At 39.5% G+C, this 13,483-nt stretch overlaps 1 long non-coding RNA gene across 6 annotated transcripts in view; it reads right to left on the bottom strand.

Annotated features, from left to right (window-relative positions):
• LOC105062151 (uncharacterized) overlaps positions 1-13,483 on the bottom strand; it is a 133,117-nt gene that overhangs the window by 43,475 nt on the left and 76,159 nt on the right. For 3 of the 6 annotated variants that reach the window (XR_012510539.1, XR_012510538.1, XR_012510537.1), the window contains 2 exons: positions 12,512-12,686; positions 12,339-12,422 (listed from right to left, as the gene is read on the bottom strand). This is a non-coding gene — a long non-coding RNA (uncharacterized LOC105062151). Of the gene's footprint in view, positions 1-978; positions 999-7,626; positions 7,736-9,300; positions 9,507-11,225; positions 12,006-12,338; positions 12,423-12,511; positions 12,687-13,483 lie in introns of those variants that run through there. The other 3 variants (XR_012510540.1, XR_012510541.1, XR_012510542.1) reach the window with 3 other exon arrangements.

The raw sequence follows: 13,483 nt of genomic DNA, 5'->3' as shown, positions 1-13,483 counted from the left end.
TCTACCTGCCACCGCCACCCTGAGACAGCCAGGGTAGCTTGGAGACAGGGATGATAATCACGGGATGCAGGTCGTTAGTACAAAACCTTCTAGTCATAGATGACTTGCCCTCGTGTTTCACTGGGTTGACAGAGACTAATCTTTATCAGTACAACTAAATGTTGGTTATCCACATGCTTCAAACTATAAAGATGCTGTGCTGAAGCAAGACATTTAACCTGGGACCTGAAATCTGAGCAGTCACCCGTTATGAGCCAAAATTCACATGTGGATAAATTATGAACGTCTCTCTCTTTGTTCCCTGCTTCTTCTACTTCTTTCTCCCTTCCTCCAAGCTTATTCCCAACGAAGGAGTCCATGAAGATCGGAATTTCATTTATTTCAGTGAATCTATTACTTCTACGTAATACCAGTGAATAACTATATTTTAAGTAAGCATTTTAAATTGTATTAGCCACCTGAGGATAATGCTTATTGCCCTATTATTCATCCTATAATATCTTGCCCATTTTTGAGCAGAAATCTCCTGTCTTTAGCCATCGAGCTTATCCTCAGAGACTTTTAACACAAATATAATCATACCCATTACCTCCTGAAAAATCATTCAATCCTCTTCACTGTTCTGTGAAAAATAGGTCAATTTTTTTTAACACAGTTCAAGGTACTGCATGACTGATACCTCTCCAAACTTACCTCTCACCCCTCCTCACCTTTACACTTCACGTTCTAGCTTCAGCGAACTCCTTTAAGTTCCTCAATTGCACCTCCGACTCGTGTGTATACTGTTACCTCTATCTTCAACATACTTTTCCCTTCACATTTTATCTGGCAAGTTCCTATTGATCCAACAGGCTTCATCTGCAATGTCACTTCCTCCAGAAGGTGCTGTCTGACCCTTCCCACCAATACCAAGATTGGCAATGGTTTCCATTCTGTGAGCTCCCATAGCACCCTGCACTTCCTCAATAAAACACTTACATTACTTTGCAGTTGCTTGTATTCCTCACAAGACTGAAAGCTCTACAAAGGTAGCAGCTATTTGTGTCTTTGCTCACAGTTATATCTCCAACATCTAACAGAGGAGTTGGTAGAGGGAAAGAAATAATAAACATCAGAGCAGAAATAATGAAATAGAGACTAAAAAAAAACAGAAATGATCAAACTAAGAGCTGATTCTTTGACAAGATACACAATACTGATAAAGCTTTAAACAGATTCATTAAGAAAAAAAGAGAGGGCTCAAATAAATAAAATCAGAAATGAGAAATGTTAAATCAACATCACAGTAACACAAAGGATCATAAGAAATTACTACAAACAATTATACACCAATAAAATGGGCAATCTAGAGGAAATGGACAAATTCTTAAAAATGTACAATCTCCCAAAACTGAATTGGGAAGAAACAGAAAATATGTACAAAATGATTATCAGTAATAAAATTTAAAAATCAATTAATTAAAAAAAATTAAAACAAACAAAAGTACAGGACCAGACAGTTTCACAGGTAAATTCTACCAAACATTTAAAAAAGAGTTAATGCTTATTTTCTTAAATTATTCCAAAAAATTAAAGAGGAAGGAATGTTTCTGAATTCATTCTACAAAGCCAGCATCACCCTGATACCGAAATGAAGCAAAGACACCACAAAAAAAGAGAAAATTATATGCCAATATCACTGATCAACATAAATGCAAAAATCTTCAGCAAAATATTGACAAACCAAATTCAACAATACATCAAAAGAACCACAAACCATGGTCAAGTGGAGATTAGCCCCAGGGATGCACATAGTTCAATAACTGCAAAGCAATCAATGTGACATACACATTAACAAATCAAAGATCAAAAATCATATAATCTTCTCAATAGATGCAGAAGAAGCATTTGACAGAATTCAACACTCATCTGTGATGTAAATTCTCACCAAAGTGGGCGTGGCGGGAATTCTCCTCAACACACGAAAGGCCACGTGTGACGCGCCCACAGCTAACATCAGACTCAATGGTGAAAAGCTGAAAGTTTCTCCTCTAAGATCAGAAACAAGACAAGGATGCCCACTCTCACCACTTTTATTCAACGTAGTATTGGGAGTCCTAACCACACAGTAATAAGGCAAGAAGAAGAAATAAAAAGAATCTAACTTGGAAAGAGAGACATACAACTGTCACTGTTTGCAGATGACATTATATATAGAAAATCCTCAAGATGCCACCAAAATCTATTAGAACTAATAAATTCAGTAAAGTTAGCATACAGAAATAAGTTGCATTTCTATGCACTAACAATGAACTATCAGAAAGAGAAATGAAGAAACCAATCCCATTTACAATTTTACCAAAAAGAATAAAATAACTGGGACTAAACCTAATAAAGGAGGGAAAAAATTGTACTCAAAAAACCCTAAGACATTGATGAGAGAATTGAAGATGATACAAACAACTGGAAAAATATTCCATGTTCACGTATTGGAAGATTAATATTGTTAAAATGACCATACAACCTACAGCAATCTACAGATTCAATGTAGTTTCTATCAAAATACCAGTGGCATTTTTCACAGAAGTACAACAAATCTAAAATTGGTGTGAAAGCCCATGACATCCCAAATAGCCAAAACAACCTTGAAAACGAAGAAGAAAGCTGGAAGATTCATACTCCCTGATTACAAACTATGCTACAGTAATCTATTACTACAGAGCTACAGTAATCAAAGCACTATGGCACAGGCACAAAAGCAGACCCACAGAGCAACGGAACAGAACACAGAGCCCAGAAATGATCCCACACTTATGTGGTCAACTAATCTATAACAAAGGAGGCAAGAATATATAATGGGGGAAAAGACAGCCTCTTCAATAAACAGTGTTGGGAAAACTGGACGGCTTCATGTAAAAGAATCAAACTGGACTGCTGTCTCACACCACACACAAAATTAAACTCAAAATGGATTAAAGATTTAAATGTAAGACCTAAAACCATAAAACCTCTAGAAGAAAACATAAGCAGTATGTGCTCTTTGGCTTCAGTCTCAGAAAAGTTTTTTTGGACACGTCTCCTCAGGCAAGGAAAACAAAAGCAAAAATAAACAAGTGGGACTAAATCCAACTAAAAAGCTTTTGCACAGTGAAGGAAACTATCCACAAAATGAAAAGGCAGCCAACTGAATGGGAGAAGATATTTGCAAACAATATATCTAATAAGAGGTTAGCATCCAAAATACACAAAGGACTCAACATTTTAAAAGCCTATTAAAGATGGATTGAGGACCTGAATAGACATTTTTCCAAAGAACACATACAGATGGCCAACAGGCACATGAAAAGATGCTCAGCATCACTAATCATCAGGGAAATGCAAGTCAAAAACACAATGGGATATCACTTCACACCTGTCAAAATGTCTATTATCAAAAAAACAAGAAATAACAAGAATTGGCAAGGTTGTGGAGAAAAGGGAACCCTCGCACTGTTTGTGGAATTGTAAATTGCTACAACTACTGTGGAAAACAATATGGAGATCCCTCAAAAAATTAAAAATAGAACTACCATATGATCCAGCAATTCCACTTCTGGGTATTTACCCAAAGAAAATGAAAACACTAATTCAAAAAGATATATGCACTCCTATGTTCACTGTGGCATTATTTACCATGTCAACATATTGAAACCACCTAAGTGTCCATCGATAGATAAATGGATAAAGAAGATACGGTCTGCCTACCTATCTATCTATCTATCTATGCAATGGAATATTACTCAGCCATAAAAGAAAAAATAAAATCTATCCATTTGCAAAAGCATGGACAGACCTAGAGGGTATTATGCTAAGTGAGTTAAGGGAGGCAGAGAAAGACAAATGCCGTTGACTTCACTTACATGTGGTATCTAAAACCGAAACAGACAAACAAACATATCAAAACAGAAACAGACTCACAGATACAGAGAACTAACTGGTGGTTGCCAAAGGGGAAGCGGTTGGGGGGATGTGTGAAATGAGTGAGGAAGATTAAGTATGAACTTCCAGTTATAAAATAAATAAATCACAGCCTGGGGAATATAGTCAGTAATATTGTAATAACTTTGTATGATGACAGATGGTAACTAGACTTCTCATGGTGATTATTTTGTAATGTATAAAAATATCATAACACGATGTTGTACATCTGAAACTATTATATTAAGTCAGTTACACTTTTTAAGAAAAGAAAAAAGAACAAAGGAAACTTTACAATTAGAAATTTCTTTTTGGCACTGCAGTAGTTGAAAGATATTTAAAAAAAAGATGTTAAGAGGAATCTAAAGAAACAGCTTATGAAATGATAATTAGACTGAGAATCTGCAACAATAGATGCCAGGGGAAAATGGGAAATAATAGTGTAAAAGAACTCACAGAAATTAACTCAACCTAAAGTGCTATTCTCGTCTAAATTAGGACAAAGGAGTTAATGCACAATAAAATCATTTTCAGAATATTAGAGGCTGAGAGCATTTGTATTCAGGACCTTCTATGAGAGAACTACAAAAGGATGTATTTCAGCAAAAAGGAAATTAAGGCCAGAAGGAAGGAAAAAAAGAGAATGAAGCAATATTGAGAAAAAAATTTTTATGAAGATGTGGGAAAATATAAGCAAGCCCTGACTTATTTATAATAATAACTGACTAATTTAAGCAGAGTATAAAAAACAAGATTGAACTAACGTAACAAACAAAACTTAAATGGAGTATGATTGTTGGGGGAAGCTAAGGAATGGAGTGAAAACTTTCTAACCCCCCCCCGTCAAAATTGTTCCAGAGGAAAATAGAGATACTGATTAGCTTTAAATATTATAAAGTTAAGGATAAATATCAAATTTAAGGAAAACAAGTGTAAAAACAGAATATATGACTTCCAAAACAGCAAATGGAGAGAAAGGAATAAAGAAACCGGAATCACACTACAAACGGCAGAAAAGAGCAGGGGAGGGAGTAAACAAGGAAGGAGCGTGGTCAAGTCCATGGCACACATACATACACACACAACGTTAACAACAGCTGGAGGAAGTGAACTACATCTGTCTATTAAAAGGTAATAAACAAGATAAATTAAAACATAAACAAAGCCAGGCATAAGCTTCTAATAAGAGACATCTTTAAAGTAAAATTAACAGAAAAAGGAAAATTACATACCAGGCAAATACTAAGAGTCAAAAGAAAGATGAGGTAGAATTTTAATATTAGCTAGGGAAAAAGGCATTAACAAGGGTAAGAAGAGACCCTATAATGATCAAAGGGGAAAATTATGAATTAATAAGTACCTGACATCATAGCTTTTTAATATATTGCTTATAGAAAGTAACAGATTAAGCAGAAAAGGTTAAACAAGTGTAGAAGTTTGAAAGAACACAGTGAACTCCTTCATCCACAGGTATCAAATATGTATTCTTTTCAGGGGTGCATGATACATTTACCTAAACTGACCAGGTAATAAAAATCAAAAGAAGTGTTAACAAAGTCCAAATAATTGATGATAGAAAAAAAATTGATCTGAACACAGTGCTATGAAAGCAGAAATAAACACTTAGTGGGGTGTTCACTGATCCACCTTTATGATGTCATAAAAACTGCAAACAACTTACATGTCCCCAAATAAAAGAACAAATTGATAAATTGTGATAAATATGTGTAACAGAATACTACAGAAAAGCTAAAATAAAATAATGAGAACTATATGTCAGCATGATAGCCCTCCAAAGTACAATGAGTAACAAAAGAGGTTGAATTATAAGTATAACAAATTTATGTTTATTTACATAAATACTGAAAACACATGAAAAACTTTATATATCATTTATAGTTGGATATATATGCCTTAAAATGTCAAAACATAAATTGAAAGGATGTTTGCCAAAATAATGATAATGGTGGCCTCTGGCAGTGGAGGAAGAGGCCGGGGACTGGGAAAAGGCTTTATACGTATGTTCTATTTCTAGAGAGACAGTAATGGACCATGATTAAGACTACAAGCTCAGGGGCTGGACGGCCTGGGTTCAAATCTTGAGCACACCACTCTCTGTGTCCCAGTGTCCTTATCTGTAAATTTTAGTGATTAATATTTCCTACCTAATAGGGCTGTTTGGGCTTAGATAATATAAGTTAAAGCATGTAAAACACTAGAACAGTGCCTGGTACATTGGAGCCACTCAAGAAATCAATCTTAACCTCTCTTCAGTTGAGAATTTTATTAAGTAATACCTGGAAGATGAGAAACTGGAGAGAGAGAGTGTATAAATCACTCTTTGGAGAAGTCTGGCTATGAAAAGCAAAGAAAATTCAATGGAGTCAAAAACTCATTGGGGTCCAGGAGGTTTTATTTAAAAAGGGAGATCATTGGGTGTGTTTGTAACCTAATGAAAATGAACCAAATGAGAGGGAAGATGGACGGTATAGGAAAGAGAGGAAATAGCCTAAAAACAGTCTCTGGTAAGGAAAGGGCTTTGATAAGGAATAAGGGCTCACAGCACATGTGGAAAAACAAGTCCTTGAGGGAAGGAGAAACAAACTTCTATTGTTTCAGAAAAGAATAAAATGATACAGACATGGAAGTTTAGGAGGAAAGGTTGACGATGGTCCCCTTTGTTGATTTTTGTTTTCCCAACGAATCTGAAGCAAGGTCTTCAGTGCAAGTTCGAGAAACTAGATGTGAGTCCACAGAGGGCACATCAAAGATCAAGCTTCAGAGAGAAGCAGCAGGAGAGGGTGCCAGGGCTCAGCCTGCACTGACGGTGGTGATCATGAAGTGACACTTTTCCAAACTTCCGGTCATGTAGCAACACTTGGTTGTGTGGGCAGACACGGGGAGATGGCGGAAGCCTGGGCCTTCCAGGAGCATGGCCTTGCCAGGGGATAATGTGACAATGCCATTATATAAAAAGGTATATGATTAAATTATCATGGGTTCAGAGTGGATGGGGAGGAGGGGTATGAAGACAAAAGAGGGCAGAGGGATAGAGAGAGAGTCGGCCAAAGCTCACAGGGTCTTCATAGGTGACTGAGGAGGTAAACAGGAATGGTAAGGCCCTGCTCAGAGAATGAGACACACGAATTTACTCTGAAATGTCTATGTTAAAATTGGAGGAGTGAGGGGAACGCACAGCTGAGTTGGAGTGGAGGGAACACTAGGTGGGGGTGGGACGGCCAAGACACTGAGAGGGTTGGTTAAGCCATCTACAGGGTGTTGAAGGTGCTCAGAACTGAGAAGGAGTAGATAAAACACTGTGATCAGGTCCGTATTTTAGAAATTTCCAGCCACAATGAGGAGGAAGGACTGGGAGGGATGGAGGCTGGAGAAAGGGAGGCCATTGCTGAAACCCTGCGAGGGCATGGGGGTTCAGATCAAGACGGCAGGAGGAAAGGTGGAAGGAAGTGGAAGCTGTCAGGAGATGCTGAGACAGCAGAAGGGCTTTGTGTTTGCTGGTGGGAGGTGGGAGTGAGGAAGGAGTCATGGCGTCAAGGTCAGGTGGCCGAGGCAGGTGCTAGTAAAAGGGGGGAAGAGACGGAGGAGCTGCTCTGGGAACCATCTCAGCTGCTGCCAAGTCCCCTCACCAGTATGATACAAATATATCACAGAAGTGATCAAAATTAATACCTATATATCAAAATTCCAGCTACGGTTTATAGTTTGAATGTCGATAATACATTTCAGCGGCTTGACACAGTTTCCCTATAGCAACAGCACACAAAGAAGGTTTTCAAGTCTAGAAGAAAAATTAAATTATTAATAAATTTGGTCTCAACAAAATTGCTTTGCCTGAAGATTAAAGGACTCCCAAACACAATAAAGATTAAATATTAAAATACGTTGTTTCAGTTTCTTGATAGATGAGTCAATATCCGGTTTTTAAATTTGCATTTTAAAAATCAGTTAAAAAGCATAACATCAGTGAAACTTGACTGGACCAATATTTTGCAACTCTCACTAAAGAAATTAACATTGTGCTCCATAAGAAACCACTTAAATATTTAACAAATGGATATGAAACTTTGTTGCATGTTATGTTTTCTTAATGACAAGTTCACATTCACTGTGAGTATAGGTCTGAAAAAGAGCTATTTTTCTAAAAAGTTACTTTCATATATCTTCCATGTGCTGAATCTTAACCTTCCGAATACCATGGAAAATCAACCTGCACAGTAAGAATCTGTGGTTCATTCAAATAGTAACCCAATATCCAAGTTAATTACTGTGATTTAATTATGGCATCTTCTCCTTTTTCAGAATATTTATAAACTAGTCTTTATGTAATCCCAAGGTACATGATGAATGCAAATCAAAGGACAGTTTAGTTGTAAATATTAATGACTCACGCAAAGTAACTTTGGGTGTGGAATTTCACAACAATCAACTTTTGTCTTTAATTCTTCATATTGCTTGATTATAAATGTTTCAGTCAGGCCTGAGTATAATTCATTCTTTTTGATGGAAGCTTAGAAATTTTAGCATAATAATAATCAAATTTTTAAAAATACAACATAATCTGTGAAAGTTCTTGAAATTTCCATTTGGTTGTGAAATATGTTCTTCTGTAATAATTAAGGACATAATGAATTTAAGGCCAAAGAACAGCTGCTTTATAACATTTATAAGAAGTAATTTACATTATTGAGAGGAAGCAAGAAATTTTTAACATAAACGTAATTGGATTCCACTGGACCCCTTTTCTATCAGTCTTTTGAGACAGGTCTTTCTGACACAAATTTTTCAATAGCTATTAAAGAAATTCAGTGCTTTCCTTCCTCACTTGTAAGTGTTTAAGGGCATATGAAATTCTTAAGGCATTTTATTTTCAGGCTTACATGACTAATTATTAGGGTGGCTGTAACCACTGTAGCTTCAATAATTTCTAACTAATTCTCAATTATTACTTTATGCAGTTTAGCTCTATACATGGAATTACACTCCAGGAAAGTCTGCAAATAAATATTGCATTTACTATTTGGAGTGCTAAGATTTAATAAAGATGTCAAAGACTTGAAGAGCTCTATGAAGGCTAGAAACAATTAGTATTTAGTAAATATTTCTGGGTAAAGAAAGATTGCCAGATTCTGAATTGATTTCTCCCCAAATAATTAGAAGTTAAAAACAAAAATAAGTATTTGAAGTTGTATTAAAATTGTGGACCATCTGTGTCACTCTTACCATGACAGAGCACGAGAAATGGGTGAAAGTTAATTACAGTAGGCAGCGTTCATTGAGGGCTTGCAGTGTGCTAGGCAGTACTCTGAGCACTTTATTATGCCTTCATCAGTCCTCGTAACTAACCTATGAAGTAGACACCATTACAGCGCCCCCTGGAGAGATGAGGGACCTGCGCGTTCGTAGGAGCAGTTTGCCCACGGTCTCCAGAAGGCCATGCCTGCCTGACCCCAAGGACTGTTGCTCCTTGACCCTCCCCTTTCTCTTCTCCAGGCAGGACCACGTGGTAGTTAAGAACACAGACAGTATGCTCTCCCAATTCTTCTTTAGCCATAAAAAAAAAAAAAAAAAAAAACGACATATCTGATGGTTGTTCAGAAATTTAGAAATTGGCTAAACATGACGACATAGGGCCCCTTACAGATCTGATCCAATTAGCATCGAGAAACTTGATCTTAACACCGTGAACGCTCTTGACTTTAGAAGTCAACAGTAACAATAAAAAAGGCTGACAGTCAATAGGATGCAGTGAGGAAAGTGTAGCCACTTCTGCTCATAAGTGTTCTACTTTGAGCCCCTGATGCTCAGAGCCCCTAACCGTCCAGCTGGACACGGGGACACTGATCCCTGAGATTCAGGGAAAGCAGGCCCTCTTCTGAGGAAATTTTCCTTTAGTCTTAAGAAGCACTAAGGATTCCTGTGGCTTCACGGCTGTTACTTTTTTCCTTCTGTCCATGGAGAATGGTTATTTAATTTTGGAGTCAAAAAGCTGGAACAGCCTACCAAGGTTTTCTGATGAACAACTCCAACTCCAGGTAAAAATGTCCCCCTCAGCATCTCTGGGCAGTGTGTCCCAGCATGTGTGAACCTTCCAGGAGCCAAGTCAGCTTACACAGAGGGCCGTCCGAACACAGAACAGCTATAATTATTAGCCTCCTCATTCTCAGCCATAGCTTGCTTCTCTTTCATTTCCAACCTCTGTATGCAGTTTCACAGTCAACCTTTCAACTTCCGAAGACAGCAGTCAAAATCTCCTTTCAGTCTCAAATGCTCCAACTCATCCCCAATTCCTCCAAACATGTCTCATTTGGCATGGAAAGCCAGACCCTCTACCGGTTGTCAACCTGTTCTGTCAGCAACCATCTTAAAATGCATTCCGCCCCCAGAACCGCTCAGAATGCCACAGACATCATCTAGGGAGTGCCAAGCACAGTGGAGCGAATGCCACCTTATAGTCGGGACATCATTCTGTCATGGACGCAAACTAAGATTGCATTGAGTTTGGGGCAGACAAGTCGCACGGCTCAAGCATTGAGCTCACAAAGCGCTGATCATGAATTCACGTTAATGTGCTTACAGTTCCTTTATTACATTTGTCGTGTACCCTGTCAATGACCGAAGCATCCTCCAGCTCTACAGCCAAAGCTTTACTCAAAATTTACTTTCCCATTATTTTGCCCTAAGAATAACCAGACTCTTGACTCTGTACAAAACTAACAGCTACCATATATTGAGCTCTTACTACGCGCAGGAGCTGTGCCGACCCCTTACACGCCTGACCTCCCGGCGTCCCCACAGGATAACAACTGTCTCATCAAACCCGTTTTTCAGATGAGGAAAGTCAGGCTCCAAGAGATTGAATGAGTTTTCCAAGGTCACAGTGCTAGTAAACAGCAAAGCCAGGATTTAAACCCAGTTGTGTCAAAGCCCCAGAAGCTTCACTAATCTTGTTCTTTCTGTGTCTCAACAATGCTGTCCTCAAACATATTCTGTTTTGCAGTTGCCGCTGCTCGTTTCCTCTGACCCCATTGAGCAACAGTGCAGAGACCTCGGGGTCCGTTTGGAGATCTGCCAAGCTCTTGCCTGATCCTGCAGGAATTACCTGGAAATACCACGAAGCTAACTTGGGATAGACTGAGCTACCACCATGAAATGAACACCTTGAGCTGTTTACTGCATAGTTAATCCATGCAAAACTAAACACAATAAGCAGAATAGAGACAGATGCATGTATAATTAATGCTTTTTTCTCAGTCCCCAAAAACTCTTACACAGTTGCCTGAGATAAACTGTCTCCAGGATGAAGTGTTCTGGGTTCCTCCTCTTTTCTTTTTTGCTGGGGTTTTGCTTGAGCCTTTTCTGCTCCTGACGTTTGCCGACCTGCTCTGGGACAGTCACACCTTAGTATCTGGGCCTTGGCACTATTTGTATAAAATGGGTAGTCTTTACCTCTGCAGTTGTAAGTCCATGGTATGCGTCAATATTGTCCTTCCCACATGCTTTGCAAGACAGACTTGACACTAATCACCACTCTCACCCGGGGACTTGTACCCCTTCAGTCTGTGACACTGTGGATTTGCCCCTGGGGTTGGGGTGGGGGTCCTCCTGTTCAGTTCCCTTTGTGTCCTGCCCCATCCTTGTCAAGGAGGGAGAGGATGTTAATTTCTCTATTTGGTAAAAAGAAAATCTTAAAACTCGGATGCCGGCTAAGACAGATTTCTCCATGGAGCAGAAAGTCACGGGCAGGATACTTCCCATGGATTAAAACTCAACATCTTTGCTGATGGCAACAGATCAGAGGTTTGAGAGTGTAACCCTTTATGCCAGTGCCCACATGCACTGCTTACGCCACATCAGATTATATAATGCACAATGAGAAAAATATTTTCCCATTCTCCCCTATCCCCTCCCTTTCTTCTGACACACTACACAGACCACGAACTAAAAGCCATAGAAAATATGGCATAAAATCAACAGCACATTACACTGTGCCCTGGACAGTTATGTCTTTGGGTAGATGAGCATGAGTTCCTCCCTTCTTTTAATAACAGCACCACGGTGTTCTTTTTAAGGAATTACCTCTCCTGCACTGGGTTCAGCAGAACAAGATCGCTGAGTAAGGAGCCCTGCTGGCAAACCCTGGGGGGAAAGCAGTAGAAGGTATAATCATACTGATCCAGCCAGATACCCCTCCCGGGAGCTTGAGTGCTGAGCCCCTACTCATGCATAAGCAGCACGCATGGATTCCCGGAGCCCTCCTCAGTCCTTTTCCTGCTCTGAACCTAATTTTCCAGTTCGGCTGCCTCTCCTCATCCTTCCAACAAATTCTCCTTTTAGCCAAAGTCAGTTTCTGTGGCTCGCGTCCAAATAACCTTGACTGGTACCAAGGTCTGGTTGGTCTCCACAGTGCCACCCCTCACCGACGATGCCTGTGTCTGAACCGCACGCACACCAGATGACATCTTCATCTGTGGAAACAAAAATGGAAATTAAACTGAATATTTCCATCAGCTTCAGCATTTTGCCCAAACGAAGCTAAATGTCATGCGAAACGTACCAGCTGCTCTCACGGGCTTTGCTTAAGCACCGCGCTCTCTGCGTTTTGCGTCAGAGTGTGCAGTCTTCCCACCACTTAGCGGTCCTCTCGGGAAAGGACGCCTCCTTTCTTTGATTTAAGCTCTTATGAAAGCCACTCATTTGAGTTCTGAGCTTGCTGTTTATTTGTCTTCATTCTGGAGAGAAAAGGGGTGGCTTATTAAGGAAAAGAAAGACAAGTTTCTGGCAGATTCCACTGTAAATAACAGTGGAGGTGAAGAGTTTCTGGCAGATTCCATGAGCAGGGGACGGTGAGAAGACCCTGTTACTTCTTGGTTTAATCCACTTCAGACAGACTAAAGCCACTAAGCACCTCCAGGCAGGCTGAGTTTTTTCCTATCTGGATAACAGCTGCTTACTTATACAGCCAAAATCAGCCTTTAAAAGCCGCCTCCTCGTTGCTATCTACGTCCAAGTTTGCAGACTTCCCCCCGAGTTCACCATGAGCGAAACAAGAATTGGTGCTAGATGTCACAGCGAGAGGCCAGGACGTCCCGAGACTGGGGGACGGGAGAAAGTAGCCAGCACCGTCCACTATATTCTGTGTGCGTCATTCAGTCCCGTTTCCTTCCTGTCGGGGAGGTGTCAAAGCCAGAAATTCACTTTATTAATTCAGTGTGATCTGTTTTCCCTCTTCTTCCTTACACCTGAAGCATGTGCTGTCAGTTTCTATCACTACCGCCACACATAGGAAACTCCTGCCACTTACAGAGAGCAGGAAGCTGGATCCAAGAAGCCTCATTTTTACCCTCTTGAATACTTTTCTGCCTCACTCATGTAACTTTGGCAGAAATACAGCATAAGAGTATTGCTATATAATACGGCAGTTAATCATACTGGGGGCCAACAAAAGATGGAAGGTAGCGTGACGCTTCCTTCGCCTCCAAGACATTAGGTTTAAGCAGCAGAATACGAACCATGGATGCCTCAATCT

The sequence above is a fragment of the Camelus bactrianus genome, chromosome 12 (genome assembly GCF_048773025.1).
Source record: "Camelus bactrianus isolate YW-2024 breed Bactrian camel chromosome 12, ASM4877302v1, whole genome shotgun sequence".
NCBI classification, from domain to species: Eukaryota; Metazoa; Chordata; class Mammalia; order Artiodactyla; family Camelidae; genus Camelus; species Camelus bactrianus.
Note: the sequence above shows the minus strand (reverse complement) of the source record. Positions and strands in the feature narration are given on the sequence as shown.